Genomic DNA, 9,720 nt, shown 5'->3' on the forward strand with positions numbered 1-9,720 from the left:
ATTTTTGTTGAAATCAAACAAAGTTTAATTTTGGACCCCGATTTGGACCAACTTGAAAACTGGTCCCATAATCAAAAATCTAAGTACGTTTTTAGATTCAGCATATCAAAGAACCCCAAGGATTCAATTTTTGTTAAAATTAAACTTAGTTTAATTTTGGACCCTTTGGACCTTAATGTAGACCAATTTGAAAACGGGACCAAACATTAAGAATCTACATACACAGTTAGATTCGACATATCAAAGAACCCCAATTATTCAATTTTTGATGAAATCAAACAAAGTTCAAATTTGGACCCTTTGGGCCCCTTATTCCTAAACTGTTGGGACCAAAACTCCCAATATCAAACCCAACCTTTCTTTAGTGGTCATAAACCTTGTGTTTAAATTTCATAGATTTCTATCTACTTATAATAAAGTTATGGTGCGAAAACCAAGAATAATGCTTACTTGGGCCCCTTTTTGGCCCCTTATACCTAAACTGTTCAGACCACAACTCCCAAAATCAATCCCAACCTTCCTTTTGTGGTCATAAACCTTGTGTTTAAATTTCATTGATTTCTATTCACTTATACTAAAGTTATTGTGCGAAAACCAAGAATAATGCTTATTTGGGCCCTTATTGACCCCTTTTTTCTAAACTGTTTGAACTAAAACTCCCAAAATCAATTACAACCTTCCTTTTATGGTCATAAACCTTGTGTCAAAATTTCATTGGTTTCTAATTACTTTTACTAAAGTTATAGTGCAAAAACCAAGAAAATGCTTATTTGGGCCCTTTTTGGCCCCGAATTCCTAAAATGTTGGGACCAAAACTCCCAAATTCATACCAACCTTCTTTTTGTGGTCATAAACCTTGTGTTAAAATATCATAGATTTTTATTCACTTTTATTAAAGTTAGAGTGCGAAAACTAAAAGTATTCGGACAACGACGACGCAGACAACGACGCCAACGTCATACCAATATACGACCAAAAAATTTTCAATTTTTGCGGTCGTATAAAAAGCTGTAAAATACAAAAAATGAAAATAAATATTTTCCAACATTCATAATGTTTCAGAAAGTTAATGATGTTTAAATAAACTTTAACCACAGACTGAGATGATGATGCTGCTGATGCCAAAGTGTACACAACCTGACTGTGTAACTAATAGTTGTTATCCGTTGTGATCTCTGTTGGAAGTTAACAATAAATTTAGGTTTTAAACAAGAATGTGTCCATAGTACACGGATGCCCCTCTCGCACTATCTTTTTCCATGTTCCATGGACCGTGAAATTGGGTAATAATCTAATTTGGTATTAAATTTAGAAAGATTATACTATAGGGAACATATGTACTAAGTTTCAAGTTGATTGGACTTCAATTTTATCAAAAACTACCTTGACCAAAAACTTTAACCTGAAACTCCCACTTTCATTTTCTATGTTTAGTGGACCGTGAAATTGGGGTTAAAAGTCTAATTTGGCTTCAAATTTAAAAAGATTATATCATAAGCAACAAGTTTACTAAGTTTCAAGTTGATTGGACTTCAGCTTCACTAAAAACTACCTTGACCAAAAACTTTAACCTGAAACTCCCACTTTCATTTTCTATGTTCAGTGGACCGTGAAATTAGGGTCAAAAGTCTAATTTGGCTTTAAAATTAGAAAGATCATATCATAAGCAACAAGTCTACTAAGTTTCAAGTTGATTGGACTTCAGCTTCACCTACAACTACCTTGACCAAAAACTTTAACTAAACTACCTTGACCAAAAACTTTAACCTGAAGCTCCCATTTTCATTTTCTATGTTCAGTGGACCGTGAAATTGCGGTCAAAAGTCTAATTTGGCTCTAAAATTAGAAAGATCATATCATAAGCAACAAGTTGACTAAGTTTCAAGTTGATTGGACTTCAGCTTCATCAAAAACTACCTTGACCAAAAACTTTAACCTGAACGGACGGACGGACGCACAGACGGACGCACAGACGAACGGAGGCACAGACCAGAAAACATAATGCCCCTCTACTATCGTAGGTGGGGCATACAAAAACAAGAATGTGTCCATAGTACACGGATGCCCCACTCGCACTATCCTTTTCCATGTTCCATGGACCGTGAAATTGGGTAATAATCTAATTTGGTATTAAAATTAGAAAGATTATACTATAGGGAACATATGTACTAAGTTTCAAGTTGATTGGACTTCAATTTTATCAAAAACTACCTTGACCAAAAACTTTAACCTGAAACTCCCACTTTCATTTTCTATGTTTAGTGGACCGTGAAATTGGGGTCAAAAGTCTAATTTGGCTTCAAATTTAAAAAGATTATATCATAAGCAACAAGTTTACTAAGTTTCAAGTTGATTGGACTTCAGCTTCACTAAAAACTACCTTGACCAAAAACTTTAACCTGAAACTCCCACTTTCATTTTCTATGTTCAGTGGACCGTGAAATTAGGGTCAAAAGTCTAATTTGGCTTTAAAATTAGAAAGATCATATCATAAGCAACAAGTCTACTAAGTTTCAAGTTGATTGGACTTCAGCTTCACCTACAACTACCTTGACCAAAAACTTTAACTAAACTACCTTGACCAAAAACTTTAACCTGAAGCTCCCATTTTCATTTTCTATGTTCAGTGGACCGTGAAATTGCGGTCAAAAGTCTAATTTGGCTCTAAAATTAGAAAGATCATATCATAAGCAACAAGTTGACTAAGTTTCAAGTTGATTGGACTTCAGCTTCATCAAAAACTACCTTGACCAAAAACTTTAACCTGAACGGACGGACGGACGCACAGACGGACGCACAGACGAACGGAGGCACAGACCAGAAAACATAATGCCCCTCTACTATCGTAGGTGGGGCATACAAAAACAAGAATGTGTCCATAGTACACGGATGCCCCACTCGCACTATCCTTTTCCATGTTCCATGGACCGTGAAATTGGGTAATAATCTAATTTGGTATTAAAATTAGAAAGATTATACTATAGGGAACATATGTACTAAGTTTCAAGTTGATTGGACTTCAATTTTATCAAAAACTACCTTGACCAAAAACTTTAACCTGAAACTCCCACTTTCATTTTCTATGTTTAGTGGACCGTGAAATTGGGGTCAAAAGTCTAATTTGGCTTCAAATTTAAAAAGATTATATCATAAGCAACAAGTTTACTAAGTTTCAAGTTGATTGGACTTCAGCTTCACTAAAAACTACCTTGACCAAAAACTTTAACCTGAAACTCCCACTTTCATTTTCTATGTTCAGTGGACCGTGAAATTAGGGTCAAAAGTCTAATTTGGCTTTAAAATTAGAAAGATCATATCATAAGCAACAAGTCTACTAAGTTTCAAGTTGATTGGACTTCAGCTTCACCTACAACTACCTTGACCAAAAACTTTAACTAAACTACCTTGACCAAAAACTTTAACCTGAAGCTCCCATTTTCATTTTCTATGTTCAGTGGACCGTGAAATTGCGGTCAAAAGTCTAATTTGGCTCTAAAATTAGAAAGATCATATCATAAGCAACAAGTTGACTAAGTTTCAAGTTGATTGGACTTCAGCTTCATCAAAAACTACCTTGACCAAAAACTTTAACCTGAACGGACGGACGGACGCACAGACGGACGCACAGACGAACGGAGGCACAGACCAGAAAACATAATGCCCCTCTACTATCGTAGGTGGGGCATACAAAAACAAGAATGTGTCCATAGTACACGGATGCCCCACTCGCACTATCCTTTTCCATGTTCCATGGACCGTGAAATTGGGTAATAATCTAATTTGGTATTAAAATTAGAAAGATTATACTATAGGGAACATATGTACTAAGTTTCAAGTTGATTGGACTTCAATTTTATCAAAAACTACCTTGACCAAAAACTTTAACCTGAAACTCCCACTTTCATTTTCTATGTTTAGTGGACCGTGAAATTGGGGTCAAAAGTCTAATTTGGCTTCAAATTTAAAAAGATTATATCATAAGCAACAAGTTTACTAAGTTTCAAGTTGATTGGACTTCAGCTTCACTAAAAACTACCTTGACCAAAAACTTTAACCTGAAACTCCCACTTTCATTTTCTATGTTCAGTGGACCGTGAAATTAGGGTCAAAAGTCTAATTTGGCTTTAAAATTAGAAAGATCATATCATAAGCAACAAGTCTACTAAGTTTCAAGTTGATTGGACTTCAGCTTCACCTACAACTACCTTGACCAAAAACTTTAACTAAACTACCTTGACCAAAAACTTTAACCTGAAGCTCCCATTTTCATTTTCTATGTTCAGTGGACCGTGAAATTGCGGTCAAAAGTCTAATTTGGCTCTAAAATTAGAAAGATCATATCATAAGCAACAAGTTGACTAAGTTTCAAGTTGATTGGACTTCAGCTTCATCAAAAACTACCTTGACTAAAAACTTTAACCTGAACGGACGGACGGACGCACAGACGGACGCACAGACGAACGGAGGCACAGACCAGAAAACATAATGCCCCTCTACTATCGTAGGTGGGGCATACAAAAACAAGAATGTGTCCATAGTACACGGATGCCCCACTCGCACTATCCTTTTCCATGTTCCATGGACCGTGAAATTGGGTAATAATCTAATTTGGTATTAAAATTAGAAAGATTATACTATAGGGAACATATGTACTAAGTTTCAAGTTGATTGGACTTCAATTTTATCAAAAACTACCTTGACCAAAAACTTTAACCTGAAACTCCCACTTTCATTTTCTATGTTTAGTGGACCGTGAAATTGGGGTCAAAAGTCTAATTTGGCTTCAAATTTAAAAAGATTATATCATAAGCAACAAGTTTACTAAGTTTCAAGTTGATTGGACTTCAGCTTCACTAAAAACTACCTTGACCAAAAACTTTAACCTGAAACTCCCACTTTCATTTTCTATGTTCAGTGGACCGTGAAATTAGGGTCAAGTCTAATTTGGCTTTAGAATTAGAAAGATCATATCATAAGCAACAAGTCTACTAAGTTTCAAGTTGATTGGACTTCAGCTTCACCAAAAAATACCTTGACCAAAAACTTTAACCTGAAACTCCCACTAAACTACCTTGACCAAAAATTTTAACCTGAAACTCTCACTTTCATTTTCTATGTTCAGTGGACCGTGAAATTAGGGTCAAAAGTCTAATTTGGCTTTAAAATTAGAAAGATCATATCATAAGCAACAAGTCTACTAAGTTTCAAGTTGATTGGGCTTCAGCTTCACCAAAAACTACCTTGACCAAAAACTTTAACCTGAAACTCCCACTTTCATTTTCTATGTTCAGTGGACCGTGAAATTGGGTAATAATCTAATTTGGCTTTAAAATTAGAAAGATCATATCATAAGCAACAAGTCTACTAAGTTTCAAATTGATTGGACTTCAGCTTCACCAAAAACTACCTTGACCAAAAACTTTAACCTGAAACTCCCATTTTCATTATCTATGTTCAGTGGATCGTGAAATTGGGGTCAAAAGACTAATTTGGCTCTAAAATTAGAAAGATCATATCATAAGCAACAAGTCTACTAAGTTTCAAGTTGATTGGACTTCAGCTTCATCAAAAACTACCTTGACCAAAAACTTTAACCTGAACTGACGGACGGATAAACAGACGGACGGACGGACGCACAGACGGACGGACGGACAGACGCACAGACGGACGCACAGACGAACGGAGGCACAGACCAGAAAACATAATGCCCCTCTACTATCGTAGGTGGGGCATAAAAAGATAGTTAGAAAATAAACATTATCAATGACTCATGAAAATAAACCCAGTCAGATAGAAATTTGCACCTTACAATCATCCTATACACTTACATAAGTTGGAACCTTTATATCATGAAAAGTGAATTCTGACCCCAAATAAATAATGTCAAGGTCAGATGTACCTCATCAGACAAACATGTTCACCTTACAATCATTCTGTATACCAGATATAGTTGACCTATTTTTGAATACTAGAATACAATGTTGTATCTTAAGAAACAGTCCTAATTCATAAAACTAAATAAATATGGACCAAAGTATCCATGAAAATTAGGTCAAAGTCAGATGAAACTTATTAGACAGATATGTACACCTTACAATCATTCTATCCATTGATTACTAATAGATTCAGTAAAACTAATACCTAATCCCAAAACAGAACATTAGTCACTGAACCATGACATGATGTCACTGGTAGGTGATCCCTCATGATAATAATGATGGATGGCTGTTAAAAGTTCAATGGAAAGTTGAATGCATATTCAGTTCAAGTACACAAAGTGCTGTAAACATAAGGGTAACAGTCCACAGCCAGAGCAGCAGCAATCATGAATTGTTAATATAAAAAAGAAGATGTGGTATGATTATCAGAGACAACTCTTCACAAGAGACCAAAAGATACAGAACTGTAGGTCATTGTACGGCCTTCAACAATGAGCAAAGCCCACACCGAAGTCTTCCATCTTGAAACATACATACTAACACAAGACCACAGAGATGATCAAGTAATCAATGTGTGAAGGACATGTATATCTTACAACAAATCTATATACCAAATATAGTTGTTCTTATTACACACATAAACATACAGATAAGGAGCTAATATCCAGTTCTTTTACAGTTTGGATAATGAAGTTTTATACAAAACTCCTTCTTGGCAGGTTAGTATCCCTATGTTTTGCAGATGATACAAATAATGATGCCAATAAACCATATCATTTTCAAATTCCGGTAGCAGCTAATCAGGTAGTTGGCAAGTATAAAATTAAAATCTGTAAGGTAAAGATTTAAGCACCATTTGTCCCAGGTCTTGTTCAAACCAGCAAAAAAGTTTCAGGAACATTTTCTAAAATTTTACACGGTTTTGCATTCATAGACAGCAAGTGATGGAAATATAAATTATTTGTGTCAAACCCTCAACTACAGAAACCTCTTCCTCCTTCACTTGTCTTCCAGATTCAATTAAAATAAGATGGTTTTCCTAATAAATTTTATTTACCAATTAATTATTTAATATCAAATCATAATACAAAATACCTAAATGAAACCAAACACAATCTGCTTCATAAGGTGTCAGTATATAAATGTCAAACAAATTGTAACTAGTGATATGCTTTTGGACATTGTTTACATTATCTTTACAATTAAAAGGAGGAAAAGGATCTGCATCATGGGTTTGGTATCAATGGTAAAATATTACAATAATACAAAATAACTGACAGTACTGAGGATTCTTTCGAATTTCCTGGAAACTGGTTCTTTTAGAAAATCATGTCTGCTTTAAAACACGTCTGTGTGATTTTTTTTGTATCTTGGTGACTGAAGTGACTTTTTTTTCAGGCCTAATATATACATTTAAGGCTTTCCATTGCTTACCAAACTTATAAAAATAATAATAAATTCTATAAAAAATAGAATCCTCAGTTTGTGTCTTCTTTTACAAAAGACATTCAAAACAACAATTCTTATACAAAGGTGAACTATGGAAAAAATACAATATAAAATATCAAAAAATTACATGATTCTATTACAAAAATTACTCAACTTATACATTTGTACTGTATAATTAAACTAAAATAAACTATCTTGAACTTTGCAAAAATTATCATTTCACCACATTTTTAACCCCAAGCTTTTTTTTAAAATATAAGGTTTCTTTACTCCCATCCAACTTCAAAGCAAATTTAATTAAGAAGTATATTTTTTTATTTTATATTCAAGGGAACCCAGGAAGGAATTCAGTTATTATTTCAGTCTTAATTTGTCCATTTGGGAATGTGCTATAGTGAGAGTGTGTATGACCTGTTTGCTCATCCATTTTCATCTTTAACCAACAATCATAAGAAGAAATGGACTTTTCCTAAACTCTCAAATAATGTTCAGTATCTATGTACATTGTGTACCATTTTTGTCGAGCCTTCGACTTTAGTCGAAAAAGCGAGACTAAGCGATCCTACATTCTGTTGTCGTCGGCGTCCACAAATATTCACTCTGTGGTTAAAGTTTTTGAAATTTTAATAACTTTCTTGCACTATACTGAATTTCTACCAAACTTGGACAGAAGCTTGTTTATGATCATAAGAAAGTATCCAGAAGTAAATTTTGTAAAAATGAAATTCCATTTTTTCCTTATTTTACTTATAAATGGACTTAGTTTTTCTGCGAGGAAACATTACATTCACTCTGTGGTTAAAGTTTTTAAAATTTTAATAACTATCCTTGATTTATACCAAACTTGGACAGAAGCTTGTTTATGATCATAAGATAGTATCAAGAAGAAAATTTTGTAAAAATAAATTTCCACTTTTCCGTATTTTACTTATAAATGGACTTAGTTTTTTTGCCAGAAACAAAACATTCACTCTATGGTTTAAGTTTTTAAAATTTTTATAATGTTTTTAAACTATCCTGGATTTCTACCAAACTTAGACAAAAGCTTGTTTCTGATCATAAGATATTATTCAGAAGTAAATTTTGTAAAAAAAAAATCACTTTTTCCATATTTTACTTATAAATGGACTTAGTTTTTCTTCCAATTAACATTACATTCAGTCTGCAGTTAAAGTTTATAAAACATTTATTAGATTCATAAACTATCCTGGATTTTTTACCAAACTTGGAAGCTTCTTTCAATCAGAAGACAGTATCGTGAGGGAAATTTTTATTGATGTTTTTCCTCATTTTTGTTGAGTCTGCGATTAACAGCAAAAGTAGGCGAGACACTGGGTTCCGTGGAACCCTTACAAATTTTTTTCACATTTAAAGGTTCTCTAATTGAAGAATGGATTTTTCCCATTTAATTACTCATGTTGAAGGAAAGGATGGTTCAGCTGATATGAAAATGTATTTAGTTGGAGCAGATTCTGAACTTGTAAGTGGTCAATCTACAAGGACTGCATTAATAGCATTTTATCTAAGCAGAATCTATTAATTTTCCTTACACATTAAATCATATTAAGGCTAGGTATATCAAGATTTGACAATAAAAACAGATAAAATCATACAAAAACCACTGAAACGATAAAAAAACAGATAAATCATAAATCATGTTATAGCAAAGCCTTAAAATTTTTCTTGTAAGTACAGTGGTAATAACTAGTGTCTTAAAATAGTTTATATTGAGAATTCTTGTTTATTAAGGTGGTACCTAACACTACAGGGAGATAACTCTGTAAAATCAGCTAAACGTTTTAATTACGTTGTGTTGTAAGGGTATATTAAGCTTCTCAATGATTAAAATAAGAGTTTGTCAAACTGCTATATAACCAGTGTAATTTTTCTGATAAATCGGTTGGTTCAAATTTTTTGAAATTTTTATATTTTTGTAAAAGGATCAAAGTAAATACTTTGTCAACATTTTAAGATAATTAAATGAGCCAAATTAATTTTAGTTAAAGTGTTAGGTACCACCTTAAATGATTTTTTTTTTATAATGAGATCATATTAATAAAAACAAAATAAAAAGCATAATATAAACACAAAAACACAATAAAAAACATAATATAAACACAAAAACATTTGAGCCAACCTATTCTTCACTTGATGAAATATTTTTATGAGATGCTTCCCAAGTTAAAGATTAAAAAAAAAACACCATTCATTTTAATAGGGAACCCCGAAATTTCAGTATAAAAAATTAAAATACACACTGCGATTAGTTACAGAAGATAATCTGAAAGTTTCGAGATATAAGCCAAAAAATGCTTTTTACCCCTATGTTAAA

This window comes from Mytilus galloprovincialis, chromosome 3 (assembly GCF_965363235.1).
Source record: "Mytilus galloprovincialis chromosome 3, xbMytGall1.hap1.1, whole genome shotgun sequence".
Taxonomy (NCBI): domain Eukaryota; kingdom Metazoa; phylum Mollusca; class Bivalvia; order Mytilida; family Mytilidae; genus Mytilus; species Mytilus galloprovincialis.